Genomic DNA, 16,923 nt, shown 5'->3' on the forward strand with positions numbered 1-16,923 from the left:
GACCATGACAGAGTCATATTTGTACTTGCTGTGGAGTGACCTGAGTGCATGCGTGCGTTATGTGTCAGATCCAGGCAGCTGACAGTAACTTTCTCCTTGTTTAGCCTGGTGAGTGGAACATCACTGTGCCTGACTATAGAGTCAAGTATGACTAGAGTGTTGGGTACGTTGTTATGCCTTATGGGCTATGGTTGAGTGGCACACTGATTTTGTAGGCTATGTGACATTTGAGTTGTGTTGGGGGTGGATGTTGCTTGTCTTTCTGCTTTGGGGGTCTCTGTTTCTTGAGCAGATTTTTATTGAGGGCCTCCGCGAATGTAGATGTGTGTTTTGCGTTGCTATGTGTGTGTTTTGGTGGTGTAGGTTTCCAGGATCTATGTGATGAGTGTTGTATGGTGCAAATGTTTACCTTCTCCTCTTGATTGTCTAGTCCAGTCTTGGGTGAAGAGAGCTTTGCTTCCAGTTTAGCTATATAAGTGCATCTCTCACAGGTTGTAGTGTTGGGTGGTAGGAGGAGAGGGTTTTCTGTGTACATAAGGCAATTGCTGCATTGCCCCAAGATGCCAAGATTCATCAGGTAGACAGGAGAAAACAGACATGTCTGGATAGGTGCTTATTTATTAAGTACTAAAAACTGTTTTCTTCTAGACAAGTGAGGAAAGTTGAGTGATGTAGTAATTTGTAGCTTATTTAGTGCTTACAAGTTCTGAAGAAGTGCTGAGCTCAAAGAAACAGATTTGAGTGCTAAAACTAAAGAACTGGCTAGTTCTAAGGGAAAATTTGAAGAGCAGACTTTATGGCACCGGGAATAGTTTAACCCTAGCGAAGCGTAAAGTGTATTTCATTTATATATATATATATATATATATATATATATATATATATATATAAAAACAGTAACAAATGAGCAAACTGATTTAACAAACTAACCAGTAAAAAGCTAAAAATTGAGTCCCGTTCCAGCAGGGTGCAGGTGAACTTTATCCAAAAAAAGATGGTCTGGATTAGTACTCAAGTTCTACAAACAAGGCTAGATTCAGCAGGTCTAAATTTAGTCTATGCTACAGCAAAGAAGGCCTACCAATTTCTGAAAGAAACAGTTCAAATAAGTAGGCACAATAAGCCTTTAACCAGAAACTCCCAGCTCAGAGGGGCAGAATCTACCATCTCCTCCCACAAGAGTGCAGACCACACCTTCTCAAAGTAAAATAACTGGCCCGAAGCCCAAGTGCTTAAACCAGAACGAATACACTTTTAGAATAGCAGACATTAAGCCTTCAGTCAGCAACTCCCAACTTAGAAGGATGTAAGCTGCCTGTCCTGCCACAACAGTGCAGACCACAAACCTTCTTAATGTAAAACAACCGGTCTGAAGCCCAAGTGCTTCAACCAAAGGCTTAGAATAACAGTTTCTATTTAATCAGGCTACTAACAAGCAGTAATAAATGCAGCAGAATAAATGCAATAAAGTAGAAAGAAACACAAATACAGTAAAAACAGATGAATAAAGTGCAATTTTATATATAACAATAGAAAACGAGGAAACTGATTTAAACAAATTACGCAGTTAACCAGTAAAAAAGCTCAAACTTGAGCCCTGTTCTAGCAGTCTTCAGTCAGACAAGTTCTAACTGCCACTAGGGTGCAGGGGAACCTTCTCCAAAAAAGAAGGCCTGGATTAGTGCTCAAGTTATACAAACAAGGCTAGAATCAGCATTCCTGAATCTAGTCTATGATACAGCAAACAAGGCGCACCAATTTCAGAAAGAAACAGTTCAAATAAGCAGGCACAATAATCCTTTAACCAGAAATTCCCAGCTCAGAAGGGCAGAATCTAGCCTCTCCTCTCACAAGAGTGCAGACCACAAACTTTCTTAATGTAAAATAACTGGCCTGAAGCCCAAGTGTTTATACCAGAACTAATACACTTTGAATAACAGACACTGAGCCTTCAGTCAGCAATTCCCAACTTAGAAGGATGTAAGCTACCTGTCCTGCCACAAAAGTGCAGACCACAAACATTCTTAATGTAAAACAATTGGTCTGAAGCCCAAGTGCTTAAACCAGAAGGCTTAGAATAACTGTTACAATTTAATCAGGCTACTACCAAGCAGTAATAAATGCAGCAGAATAAATACAACTGAGTACTTTTAAGAAGAAGCAACAGCAAAATAAAGTGTAATTTTTGGTTGGCCTTCTCAAATGTTCTCTCTGTATTAATTAGAGTGAACACCAGACTGGGAGGGGTGTCCCAGATCAAATTTACATTAGGGACGGGCAACTGCAAAGCCACCAACTATAACAACACTACAAGAATAGGGTGGGAGGGACGAGAAAAAAACAGTTTCAGGACAGATGAGAAACTTAAAACAATGCCAGAAAATATATAAAATAATTCAGTCAGGCAAAAAAATAATTCAGTCAGGCAAAATTAAGACAATGCAGAACTCTGAAAGGTTAAAATGCTAAGAAATATACTTATCAATCAGCGATATATTTCCAGATTGTTTAAGAATCACACTTCAGCCTGACTACCAGGAGTTTCCAACAGTGTATGCAAGAAGTTACAAACAGAAAATACTTTTAAATCAGCAAGCCTTGAAGGAATCAGATAACACAAAAGCTGTTTAGACCAGTGTTATAAACTCCACCACCGGAATAGGGGGGAAGCAGTTTCAGGACAGATGAGAAACATAAAACAATGCCAGACAAGATATAAAATAATTCAGTCAGGCAAAAAATAATTCAGTCAGGCAAAATTAAGACACTGCATAACTCTGAAAGGTTAAAATGCCAAGAAATATACTTATCAATCAGCGATATATTTCCAGGGTGTTTGAGAGTCACACTTCAGCCAGAACACCAGGAGTTTCCAACAGTGTATAGTGTATGGAGTTATGAGAGTAGGGCCATTAGTGGATTGGCTTCTTACGTTGTAGTGTTTGTTGGATGTAGTTAGTCTTATGGTTTGTGAGGGGAGGGGGGTTGGTGTATTTTGGCATAGGAGTTTGAAGAGAAGGGATCGAAGAAAAGGTTGGGTGTGCCTTGAATGAGTAATCAGTTTGCCTTTCTCAAGGTGTTGCAGGTGATGAAATGGGGATTTATTTATTTGACATTTGTTGACTGGGAGTGTCGGACTGACCATAAGCTCTTTTTGAGTGGAGGCCCAAGGAGAACAGCTCCACAGTAACACATATGACTACTAACAGCCAATCAATAATTTAAAGAATATAAATGAGTGACTATCATACTGCAAGTAAAACAGTATAAGTAAAACAGCACATCAAGTAACAGTACTAGCCTGCTTGAAGCAGGAATATGACAAAGTACACTTTTAAATATGAGTACATTGAAAAGATGCTGTGACCCTCATGTTTTGCGACAAGCTATGTAACAGAGTAGAGGCTTGAGATGAGGAATCAGTTACATATAAGTTACACAACAGAGAAAAAAATTAAGAAATGGGTAATAATATAGAGAGGTATTTACAGGTTTAGGCAGTAGAAGTCTGCGTATCATAGTTGGAGAACAATTAACTAGATGCATCATCAATACAGTGTAGGTGTGAAGTGACAGTATTGTTTGAGTTTAGCTAGGGGTTGCAATTACAAGTCAGGGTACTGAGTAGGTATTGTTTGAGCGCTTTTTTTGAATTCATGTTTATGGTTGCTTTTCTGGTGTTAAAAGGAAGTTTGTTCCAGTTTTGGACAGGGAAGTAGCTATATAAGTTTTGGCCAATTTTTTTTTTTTTTTTTTTTTTTTTTTTTTTGGCTTAAAAATTTCTAAGTGCTGTTGGTCGGAGCTTCTGAGGGTTCTAGTTGGAGTATAGAGAGAGACCAGGCAGGTGATGCTAGGGCAATGAGTGGGTTTGTAGAGGATGGTATGAATGAAAGATAATTGAGAGAGTTGAAGATTATGGGGGAACTCAAGCCAGTTTAAAGCAGAGCGTGAAAGGCAGTGGTGAGAGTTATGGGGTTGATTAGCTGCAAACCGGACAACTTTGTTGATGGTACTTTCAGGTTTGGTTTGTAGGGAAACCTGCAAGTTAGTTAGGATTTGTGACCTGTAGAGTTGGCTGGGGAGAAGATTAGCATGAGCTAGTGAGACTCTGGACTCTTTAGTAAGGAACTTTTTATTTTGGTAGAGTAGTCCCAAGTTTTTGTTGTTTTTTTTTTTTTAATGCAATGGTGGACATGGAGGCCAAATTTAAGTTGGTCATCAATGAGGGATCCTAGGAGTTTGGCATGGGGTTCTACGTTGATAGTGGTGTTATTAAGTGAGGTGATAGAGAAGGTAGATTTGAGGAGGGAGAGAGAAATTTAGGGAGGAATAGCAGAAGTTTGGAATTTTTGGGGTTAGAATAAGTTAGTTATAACTGAGACATTTTTCAATGGAGTTGAAAGACTTTTGGGTAAGGGTGTTCAGATCAGAGAAGGTATCAGCGGTAGAGATGATAGAGTCTTCAGCATATTGTATGAAAGTAGAGTGAGGACAGGATGTGTAGAGGTGGATTGTGAAGATGTTGAAGAGAAGGGGGCCAAGGATAGACCCGTGAGGGGCTCCCATCTGGATGGCTAAGAAAGGAGATAGAGCAGGGAGCCATTTTACTGATTGTTACCAGTTAGAGAGGTAGTGAAGAACCAGGAGGTAGTTGAGGGAGAGAGGTTGAGGTCGGATAGTTTGCAGAGGAGGATGAGGTAACAGACAGTTTCAAAGGCTTTAGAGAAGTCAAGGAAGAGGCAGGAGACCAATTTATTGTTGTGTCTGGCAAGGGCAATGAAGTGAAAAAAGAGATAAGGGCAGTAGAGGTATTAGAAAGAGATTATAAGGTGGTTAGGTTTTTATAAGGTAGTGGTGAATGAGGTAGGTCATATTCTAGTTGTGCAAACAGGACACTATCGTGTAAGGCTGCTGTAGCAGGTTTTTAGGGGAAGTGAGATATCTTTGAGCTCAGAATAGGAGGTAGTTAACTTTGGATCTGTCTTTCTGAATGTGATCTTGGAAGTTGAGAGATTGGTCGGGCTAAATGCCAAGATATTTGAATGATGTGGAGTAGTTTTACTAAACCCAGACTATCTTGAAAGTCTACCCTATAATAAACCTGTTCCCAAATTCCATAACACCAGTCTCCTCATCTCTCATTTTAAACTAAATAACCATAAACAATTATGTATTATAGTTAAGCAGTAATCCACAAGTGGGTGTGGGTGTACCAGGATTTACCCATGTTTCGTGTGGTTTGATCATAAGAGTGAAGTCCAATTGATTAAACAAAGCCAGCAGTGGGTAAATCCTCATATACCCACATTCATGAGCAGGTTATTGCTATTATACAGTGACATTATTTAAGAAAGAAATTGCTAACCTTTCTTAAATAATGTCTTTGTTTAACAATGCCATAGTGCTCCTTCACATTATTTCCCATTCTTCCGTATTTTCTGATGAACTGCACATGCGTATGGGTGTTACTTTCCTATGCTTGCACAGTACATCAGTGCTGTTGAAGAGAAGCAATGGAGAAAAGAGAATCTTTGTTGCAGTTTTTGTTTGTTTGTTTTGTTTTGTTTTTTTTGGGGGGTGATACCATCCAGAGTTTTGTTTTTTCCACATAAAAAAATTAGTTTTCTACCAAACCACTGGTGTTCAAGTCTTTAAATAATGACAATTGAGATTTAGCCTTCATATCCTTCAGAAAATGCTAGCTAACAGAAAATGTCTCTTTCACACAACTTTCTAACAGCAAGGGCGATTTAATGGGGGAGAGCAAAGGTCCAAAAATAGTCATGAATTTTATTGCTCTTATAAAGTTAGAAAATTGCTAGAAGGGTCGGCTTTCTGTTAGCATGCATTTTCTGAAGGATATGAAGGATAAATCTCAAATGGCTGTCATTATTTAATGACTTCAACCCCAGTGGCTTGCTAAAAACTAATTTTGTTCATGTGGAAAAGACCAAAACTATGAGGCAAAAATCTGGATATTCTGAGAAGTTCCAGACAGTTGGGAGGAACAAGCATCTGCTGAGATTTAAGGAAACAGCGCAGAAATACAAGGAAAGTCAGGTGCATTTCTGTTTCTTTACTTTTGCAGAACATTCCTCATTTTTCTTGTATTTTGCTCTTCCCTCTGTAGCACATTCCAATAGAAAAGTTTGGCTGCTCAGTGATACTTTAGTGGCCAGACTTTTTTTCTATTGGTATACGCTGGATTTCACAGGCACGCTGGTTGGGTTGTCCAGTCAGAGTATATATTTTTGAATAACAGTGACCTGTCATTGTATTAAGTTCCCTAAGGCAATAATGCTACATCTCTGGAAAACACGCTAAACTGGATCTCACATAATATCTAATGAAATGATAATCCTAGGCAATGTTTTAATCTTGATTGGCAGATTATGTCCACAAAATACCCATCAACTGGCCTCAACCTATTCGGCTTGACTCAACTTATCCCTACACACACACACACACACACACACACACACACACACACACACACACACACACACACACACACACACACACACACACATTATAACTATCCCAAAAACTGTGGTTCAACTCTCGACTGGATGAATGATTCCACTAAGTACGTCTTCAGTGGCACCTCTTCTGATTCCCATAATTGCCACCTCCCTATATATACAAACAGACTCAGTACCTATCATGTCAAACAACACTTACCTTTGAACTTCCTGTAACCTCAATAATTTTAACCCTGATGCACTTAACAGAATCCTAAGGTCCTTTAACTGGTCTGTCCTAAAAAATATTGCACTCGAAGCCGTGTAAAATTTAACACACTTTTCCTGAAAACCCTCAATAGCCTGGAGCCAACTAGAACAAAAAAAAAAGTAAAAATGAAGCATACTCCTTGGTTATCCATTTAAACAGACACCTAATACATGAAAAAGATAGATCTCGGAAAGAGTGGTTAAAACATAGACCTACCCAAAACTTACAACACTTAAAGAACTACGTATCCATACTAAAGAACATATTAACGCGGACAAGAAAATCTACTACAGTAACCTCTTACTAAATCAGTGTTCCAACTCTAAAAAAATTCCAGTCTTCTATTTGTAATATAGTCTACCCTGGAATACCCACCATTCCCTCTGAAATAGCTGCTCAGTTTAACACACATTTTATAGAAAGCATTAAAGGCCTTACTAAAATTTTCCTTCTAACAGTCCTAACATGTAGTCTCATCAGACAACAAACGCCTCCTATTTCACCATAAAACCCATCCTGACTTCCTATATCAAACTGCTACTTCTTAAACTGAAACCCTTTTCTCCTTCAGCAGATAATCTCTCAGCAGAATATCTCTAGCTGGTTGACAGTTCCATAGCCTATCCTGTGTCTGTTCTAAGGAACGTCATCTGATATAATTACTTATTTATATATCTGCTGGCGTTGTTTTCTCTAAGTGCCTTTCTGATACTCTAAGTGGCTCCATTTTGATGTTCCCCTAATTTACTGCTTTTTACACTTGTTTTTAGTTGTTTTTAAAAATCTAATTACATTTATTTAAACTGTATTTGCTTTAATACTGCTACACACTCAAGTGTGCTAGCTTGCACTGCATTTGAATTGTTTTTACTGCTATTTTAGCTGCTTTTCTGTAAAAAAAAAAAAAAAAAAGTTCTAAGCTTGTTTCCTGCCTTTCCTGTAACTAGTATAGTCCAGATACAAATTTGCTGTATCCAGGACTGTTTGTAAGCTTCTGAGACCCCCCCCCATGCCTTTTTGTGTTGGAGGGAAGCCTTCTAGCTTATGAGTGGGAGTGGTAAGCACTAGGTAGCCTGTCTACCACAAGAGGAGTGGTTTCTGGCCCAGAAATTGTAGTTTATTGGCTGTTTGGGCAGTTTTTCCATCCCTTTCAACTCTCTGGTTTAAAAGCCCATGTTTGCCCTTGTTTCCCTCCCTTCCTGTAACTATTCTAGTCCAGGTACAGATTTGCAGTATCCAGGACAGTTTGCAAGCTTCTCAGCCCCCAAGCCTTTCTGTGTTGGAGGGAAGCCTTCTATCTTATCAGTAGGATTGGTAAGCACTAGGTAGTCTGTCTACCACAAGAGGAGTGGTTTCTTGCCCAGAAATTGTAGTTATTGGCTATTTGGACAGTTTTTCTAACCCTTTCAACTTTCTGGCTTAAAAGCCCACGTTTGCGCTTATTTCCCGCCTTTCCTGTAACTCGTCTAGTCCAGATACAGATTTGCTGTATCAAGGACTGTTTGTAAGCTTCTGAGCACCCCAAGCCTTTCACTAATGGAAGGAAGTCTTCTAGCTTATCAGTGGGAGTGGTACGCACGAGGTAGCCTGTCTACCACAAGAGGAGTGGTTTCTAGCCCAGATATTGGAGTTTATTGGCCATTTGGGCAGTCTTTTCTTTCCCTTTCAACTTTCTGGTTTAAAAGCCCGCATTTGTGTGGGTTTGCCCTTGTTTAAGCTCAGCAGATCCAATATTGGCATCATGCAGACTGCAAAAGCATCAGGAAGGAGAAAGAGATACTCTAAATGCCTCCATTTTGATTTTTACCTCATTTACTGCTTTCTGCACTTGTTTTTAGTTGTTTTTAATTTAATTACATTTATTTAAATTGTATTTGCTTTAATATTGCTACACACTCAAGTGTGCTGGCTTGCACTGCATTTTAATTGTTTTTATTGCTGTTTTAGCTACTTTTCTGTAAAAAAAAAAAAAAAGCAAAATAAAAATTCTAAGCTTGTTTCCCGCCTTTCCTTTAACTAGTCTAGTCGAGATACAGATTTGCTGTAAATAGGACTGTTTGTAAGCTTCTGAGCCCCCCCCAAGCCTTTTTGTGTTGGAGGGAAGCCTTCTAGCTTATTAGTGGGAGTGGTAAGCACTAGGTAGCCTATCTACTGCAAGAGGAGTGGCTTCTGGCCCAGAAAGTGTAGTTTATTGGCTGTTTGGGCAGGTTTTACATACCTTTCAACTTTCTGGTGTAAAAGCCCGTGTTTGCGCGGGTTTATGCTTGCTTAAGATCTGCCTAGCAGCACTGAGCTGAGGTAAACTATTACTGGTGCCAGAAAGTCTGCTCTTCAGTTTTTCCCTTGAATCTTGCTAGTTCTTTCTCTCTTGCACTTCAAATAGCTTAATCGCTTAGCACTTCAACAGGTTTTTGTAGCAATTATTGTAGCACACCTAAGTGCCATCAGCACTAGTTGTTCTTCATGGAAATAGCTCCAGAAATTAGTCATTATGACCAACCTTCCTGGCATGATTAAAGGGCAGTTCCCTGTGCTTTTTCCTATTAACCTGGTGCACTTGGGCATTCTGAGGCAGTCTGCCAAAGGAAGGATCCACAAACGATCTCCACTCAGTAGTACTGAAAGAACTTCTTTAATAATTAATTTATGCTATTTAAGAGGAGAAATTACAATGTTCAGAGTTCTGAAGAAACCTGGTATTTGGACTAGGTGAAAGCGCTTAACTCTACTCTGTTGTTTTTATCGTTTGAGGTGGAATTTTATTAAAGAAGTTCTTTCAGTACTACTGAGTGGAGATAGTTTGTGGATCCTTCCTTTGGCAGAGTGGTTCTTGAGTCATTCTGAGGCAGTGTAGCAACTGCCTCATGTACACAGTTCTCTCCTTTTACCTCCCAACACTCAGACTTGTGAGAGATGCACTTATATCACCAAATTGGAAGCTACACACTCTCCAGCCAAGACCGGATTAGCTGGTCAAGAGAAGGTTAACACCTGCACCACACCACATGGAACACATAGACCTCCAGAACACCCACTACACACCCACCTTCGTGTAGGCTCTCAATAGAAATTTACCAGAACAGCAGAGACTTCCAGGACAGCGACGCATTCGACCACCACAACACAGCACAAACCACAGGACATGTAACTCACCTCCACAGTGTGCCTCTCAACCTAAGCCCCTAAGGCTAAACACCTTGCCCAATACACTAGTCGTAGGTGACTCAGTAGTGAGGCACACAGATGTTCCACTCACTAGGTTGAATAAGGAGAAGGTAACAGTCAGCTGTCTATCAGGTCCCAGAATCCGACACATAACAGACGCACTCAGGTCACTCCACAACAAGTACAAGTATGACTCTGTCATTGTCCGTGTAGGTGTGAATGACCTGAGATGCACCTCCCTGGACTACATGAAAAGAGGCATGGTGAAAGCTCTCAGATTATGTGGTCCAGGCAGGTATGAACCTATCCCTGAGCAGTATCCTACTGTCACCCAGAATGATACCACAGTACAAACAAAAAATGATTGACTTCAACAATTGGCTAAGTTTCTGGTGTCATTCTGAGGGGAGCCAGTATCTGTCTGCTTGGAATGACATGACTGACAGACCTCGATACTTTGCCAGAGATGGCCTGCATCTGTCACCCCTGGGTTTCTGAATACTGGCTAAGGCTCTTGCCACCCATATAGTGCCTTTTTTAGGTGAGGGTCATGCTGCTCAGTGCTAGAAGTCTAAATCTCAGGATGCACTCGCTTGAAGCACTCCTCAAAATGGAAAACATCGACATTTGTGCTGTAACAGAGACCTGGTTTAAAGCAGCAGAAAGCACCCCTGCACTACCAGGCTATAACTCATTCCACACCTTTTGACCCCAAAACATGGACCGTAGCTCCAAAGGCAGTGGTGTCTCCATATTCATAAAGGAGGTGCACACCTCCAGACTAGTAGCCCAGCATAACGCATCTAAGATACTTCAGGTACAACTAACAATGGGTAAGATGGCGATCCAGGTCATAGCCTGCTATAGGTCCCCAACCATGTCCTTACACTCTCACTGTACATTCCTAAGCACCTTGGAATCTGTCAAGGTCCAACCCAACACTCTCATGCTAGGAGACTTCTTCTACCCCTCCATCAACTGGGAGAACTACTCAAGCACCAATTCACTGGTCCAACACTTCCTGGAATTCATCAGTTCCAATGCCTGGGACCAGTTCATTCTGGCCCCCACTAAAGGAAGCAACATCCTTGACCTAGTTATTACTAACATGGGCACCCATTGTTCTACACCAGTAGTCAATCCCTCTCTGGTCAGATCTGACCATAAACTAATCACCATGGAAATTCACATCTCACTCACACACCCCGCAAAAGTAACCACCTTGAAAAACGTGTCCAAAGCAGACTTTGGGCTCCTAAAAACAGAGGTGGCTAACTTCATGGCACCCATGCCAATGGAAAATAGCTGCATGACTGCCGAATCACACACTAGTGCACTGTACGAACATGTACATAAATGCATGGAACTAGCCATACCCAACAGAACCAAGACACTCTCTTCCAAAAAAAGGAAGCCAATTTGGTGGTCCCCTACCATTAATAAACTCTGCAACAGAAGGAAGAAACTGTTTTAGAAAAGGTGAAGTCCCAAGACTGGAAAAACTCCATTACTAGCCACAACAAAAAGTTGAGATCCCTCATCAAATCCTCTAAAGCCAGCTATGAAGGCAGAATTGTGGCAGACACTAAAAACAATCACAAAGCCTTCTATAGTTATATCAAGAACCTCCACAGCAATACCCAGATTTGCTCTGAGTTACTGCACAATGGTACCTCCTATACTGAGTCAAAAGATATTGCCAACATACTGGCCGACAGATTCAGTGCCAGCTTTACCTCCCCCACTAAAGGACCAATCACAATACTGGAAGAATGCCAGGCACCCAGCATTACTGCAGCACAGGTTAAAGCTGCATCATCCAAGGCCAAGAATACAGCTTCCATGGGAACCAATAATATCTCTGGCTGTATTCTACATGAACTACAAAGCGAACTGCCACCACATCTGTGTCCCCTGTTCAGTCACAGTCTCACCTCAGGCTTTGTCTCTACTGAATGACGCACTGCTACAGTCATCCCTCTCCATGAAAGGGGAGTGACTACAGACCCTGGGAATTATCACCCTTATTAGCCTGACGAGTCTGATATGTAAAGCTATGGAGCGCGTCATCATGGACCTGATTAACAAAGATATAGGAAATCTCTAAACTCTAGACCCCATGCAATTTGGCTTTGTGAAAGGGAGATCATGCCTGCTCAACCTGGTTGAGTTCTTTGAGTCAGTCAACAGGGCTGTAGATGAAGGTAAAGCAATGCATACAGCCTACCTCGATCTGGCCAAGGACTTTGATACCATTCCTCACTCGGGAATTATTGATAAACTCACCAAACTAGGCATCAACCCCTATATCATTAGGGGGGTTGCAAATTAGCTCACAGATAGAACACACAGAGTGAAAGTAGTAGACTCCAAGTCAGACTGCTAACTAGTCATGAGTGGAGTCCCACAGGGATCGGTCCTGGGTCCTCTCCTGTTCAGCATCTACTTCTCAGAAGTCCAGGCCAACACAGAGGGACTCTGGCTGACCAAGTTCGCAGACATCTGCAAGCTGGGAGCCATTATTAACTCCCCAAGTGATGCAGACATCCTACAGAATGGCCTCACTGAGATCAAGGACTGGTGTCGAAACCATGGCCTTAAGCTTAATGCCAAAAAAATGTGTCGTCATCCCCTTTGGTAAACTAACTCAGTTCCCACTAATTACCACATCGGTGGGAGCCCACTGAACACTGAAGGTGTTATAAGAGATTTGGGGACGCAGGTTAACAGCAACCTCTCCTTCGACCACCACATTGCCACTGTGGTCAGAAAGTCCTTCTCTGTGGCACATCTCATTACCAAGGGTTTTGTATCCAGGAAGAAAGATGTCATCGTCTCCCTCTACTCTTCTCTCATTAGACCAGTCATTGAGTATAATGCCCCATTTGGCATGTACCTCACTAGACACCTGCAACAGTTGGAGAGGTCACAGAAGTACCTTACAAAGCGGATCCTAGGCATTAAACACATGTCCTACACGGACAGACTCAAAAAGACTCCAGCTGTTCTCTGGCTCATGTCGTCTACTTAGAAGCGATCTTTGCTTGACTTACAAAGCCATGTCTGACGCAGCTCTGTTAGAAATGCTACATCTGAAGAAATCCCAATCCCTCTGCACCACACACTCCAGAGACCTCAACCTCATTACCACAATCAACAGAACATGCTGGAGGGACAGGTTCCTCACCTAGAGACTGCCCGTGCTCTGGAATAGACTTCCCATACATGTCAAGCAGAGCACCTTGCTGTCCCTCTTCAAGAGAAATCTTGATGAGCAGATGGGTAATAGAAAGTTCAGCCCGGGGATCACTCCAGTGGCTCTACTTGATAGAGGCACTGGGAACTAATGTTGGGTGGCACGATGCCAGAGCACGTCTATGGGCTAGCTTGTAAAGGCTCCAAGGCTATTAGCCTAGTACACATCTATGAACCTATAACCAGTTTCAGACCTATTGCCATACTGTCCCTTTTGTCAAAAATTCTGGAGAAGTGCATTCACAAACAACTTATTCACACATTTTTCAGAAAAAGCTCCCATTCCCAACACAGCATGGTTTTAGAAACACCTATGACACTACCACGGCCTTATTAATCTTTACAGATACTATCAGTAAAGCCAGAGATGTAAGCAAACTAGTCTTCTCTGTATTCCTTGATCTCTCTAAAGCTTTTGATCTAGTCTCTCACCAAATACTCTTCTGCCAACTGTCTTCCCTCGGGCTATCACAACTCACATCACTGTGGTTTAACAAATACTTAAATGATCAATACCAATCTCTTAATTGCCTCTCCACCTTTTCTTCCTTCCTACCTACCTTTCTGTTAATACTGGAATGCCACATAGCTCCATTCTCAGCTCTGAACTTGAGCTACAACAAAGTTGCTAGATTCACTTTTAACAAATCTTACCAGAGGTACATGCTGTTTAGCACTAAAATCACTTAACTGGCTCGAACTTCATTATCACCTGTCTTATAATCAGATCATCTTAAACAAAATCATCCATATCCCATCCACTTACCAAGCAATTATCCCCATACTCTAATGCTGCCTTCCAAACTGTCCCCCTTTCTGTCAAATGATAAAAACTGCTTACCATCTGCAAACCACAAAGGGCTGCTGAGCTGGGATCACTCTCTGTTCCAATAGTGTAGCTAGAACTTGGAACAAAATTCATTTCATCAATCAGGGCTATAACACACTTTCATCTTTTCAAGCAATTACTAAAAGACTTCCTCTCTGCCTCCTGGCTTTGTCCCTGCCCATCATTTAAGTCATAGTTCTCTTAGCACCCTTCATCATATAACCTGCTTATCCCCCTTCTAATACCTCACTTTATTGTACTTCTTAAACAAATGTAGCTACTTCTAAGTAGCACAACCAAATTACTGTTCTTTCGCTACTTCTGTATTAACACTTAAACTTGCATATCCCTCTAATACCTTACTTTATTGTATTACTCTTACTTATCTTGTACACCGCTCTGCTATTTGTAAATTCTCAATGCAGTGCTTGTATATCTTTATGTTTGTGAGTAGCAATACAGATATTATTATACTGACTATTATGCTACATATTCACTGAAACTGCATTATACAATATGTTGTAAATTTTGATTGCATTAAAAATGTTACCTTGGTGCTTTTCTCCCTGGGCCTCCTCTGAAAAAGGGCACCTGTACCCAATCTAACTTTCCTGTTAAGCAAATGTCAATAAATAAATAAATGGATTCAATTACTTGATTAAGTCTTTGATGTGGAGAGGGCAAGATGCTTTATTAAGTCTTTTCTTTGTTCCAAAAAGCATACACACACATATAAATATATGTCAGTCCCTCTCATTTTCATCACAGCTGACATATTGGTTCATCATGAACAGCACCTTCCATCAGCTAGTAAAAGAAAATTAGTAGAAAAGTGCCTCTACAGGAGGTGCAATCTAGTCCACTTCTGTACCCTACAACATACTCTGCACTTACGTAACAGTGAGGAAAAGGAAGGAAAAAATTCTTTACCCCTTTCCAGTGATCTTGTGCTAATACACACGCACTCGCTGTCTGACCTTGCACTCACCCATGCACATGCTTTCCTTCACCTTTCTCCTTGAGACCCGAGGAGAAAAGCTCCAAACAGTATGCAGTCATGTTAAGTTTATAGGCATAAGAAAAATGAACTGTTATACATAAAACATAACACGAATATCAATTAGAAACAATGAACATCATTACAGATTGTTGGTGAGATACAAATAAAAGTGAAAAATAAGATTTCATATTTGATATAAAATATATGGTTCATTTAAAGTATTTAAATAGAAAGACATGGTGCTTATAAACATGCACACTTTACTCAGCTGTTCTCACACACACACACACACACACACACACACACACACACAAAAGCTTTATTTCTTTAATACTCACATGTACATGCAGCAAAACATCTTGTACTCAGGCATACACCCTAGTTTCCCTGGATCTCACCCAAACATATGGACACACTGACCTCATACTCATACATGCACATGCTTTCGTTCAGCTACACCAAACTTATAAACATGCACACTTTACTCAGATGCTCTCACACATGTACACATACACAAGCTTCATTCCTTTAATACTCACTCACATGTACATGCTTTCAGAAAAACATTGTGTACTCAGGCATATACCCTATTTTGCCTGGTTTTCGCACTCCAACAGATGGGCATTCACTGAGTTACCATACACAAACACACACACACACACACGCGCGCGCGCGCGTGCGCACTTTCAACTATCAGTCTCACAAGTATCAAATTTTCAACTGCCAATTTCTCACGCTCATACTGTTGCTGAAATGGAAGTCAATGAAACAGTCCATTGAGTCCCACATGATAAAAGTTTCATTTCATATAAATGATTGTATTTATTTATTTATTTGACATTTGTTAACTGGGTTAGTCCAACTGAGCCAGGGGCCCATTTTCAGTGGGGACCCGAGGAGAAAAGCTCCAAAAAGTATGCGATCATGTTACGTTTATAGGCATAAGAAAAATGAACAGTTATACATAAAACATAACACGAATATCAATTTTTCACTAAAGCCAATAACTCTGCTGGTGAAGCACTATTCTCTTGCGCCATAGCCAAATTATGGAACTCCCTCCCACCCACAATTACCTCCGTACCATCATGCACTCACTTCAAAACTTTACTAAAAGCGCACCTAAAAACGTGCTGGCTATGCCCTTGCAACTCCCACTCTAATATCACCCACCCCATCCAACCACTACCTTTCTTTCCACCCCACTAACTACCTTGATTATAGCAAGCTCAGATGCTCACAAGCCTAGTACTTATTATACAGCAGGAACTTCTTATTGTAACATTTGTTAATGTCTGTTATGTACTTCGCAGATAAAGATTCTAGTTGTCTACTGATGTACTATGTTCTTCATCTGTAAATATGTTTGTAATTAATTGCTATGTTAATCAAATTGTTAATCGCTATGTAACTACTGTCTGTTTATTTTAACTGTGGAACTTTTCTCCCCGGGCCTCCGCTGAAAATGGACCTACGTCCAGTCGGACATTCCCGGTCAACAAATGTAAATAAATAAATAAACATCATTACATATTGTAGGTGAGATACAAATAAAAGTGAAAAATAAGATTGCATATTTGATATAAAATATATGGTTCACTTAAAGTATTTAAATAGAAAGAGACATGGTGCCGATGCAAATTATAAAGATTTTAATACCATGGACTATATTTTGAATAAAAGTCCAGAAACAAAATGATATAGTATTACAAGACAGAGAGAAAAGGAGTAAAGAAAAGGGGGAGAATAAGAGATTAGACGAGTAAACGATGATAACAAGATAAAGTAGTCATGTGGGGGTTAGATATGGGCAGGACCAAGTCGTTGGTAGATAGTGTTTAAGTCCATATTTAAACAGGTATTTTTGGGAGATGTGTCTTATATTAAGGGGAAGTGTGTTCCTGGCATGGGCTACAGAGTACTCATAAAGGGATTTTCCAAT

The 16,923-nt window shown here is 40.5% G+C and overlaps 1 protein-coding gene across 2 annotated transcripts in view; it reads left to right on the forward strand.

The window, feature by feature from the left end:
• Positions 1 to 16,923, forward strand: part of FBXW4 (F-box and WD repeat domain containing 4) — a 2,126,835-nt gene that overhangs the window by 1,340,561 nt on the left and 769,351 nt on the right. The window lies entirely within an intron of this gene.

The sequence above is a fragment of the Protopterus annectens genome, chromosome 14.part0 (genome assembly GCF_019279795.1).
Source record: "Protopterus annectens isolate FY-2018-M chromosome 14.part0, PAN1.0, whole genome shotgun sequence".
In the NCBI taxonomy this organism is placed as follows: Eukaryota; Metazoa; Chordata; order Ceratodontiformes; family Protopteridae; genus Protopterus; species Protopterus annectens.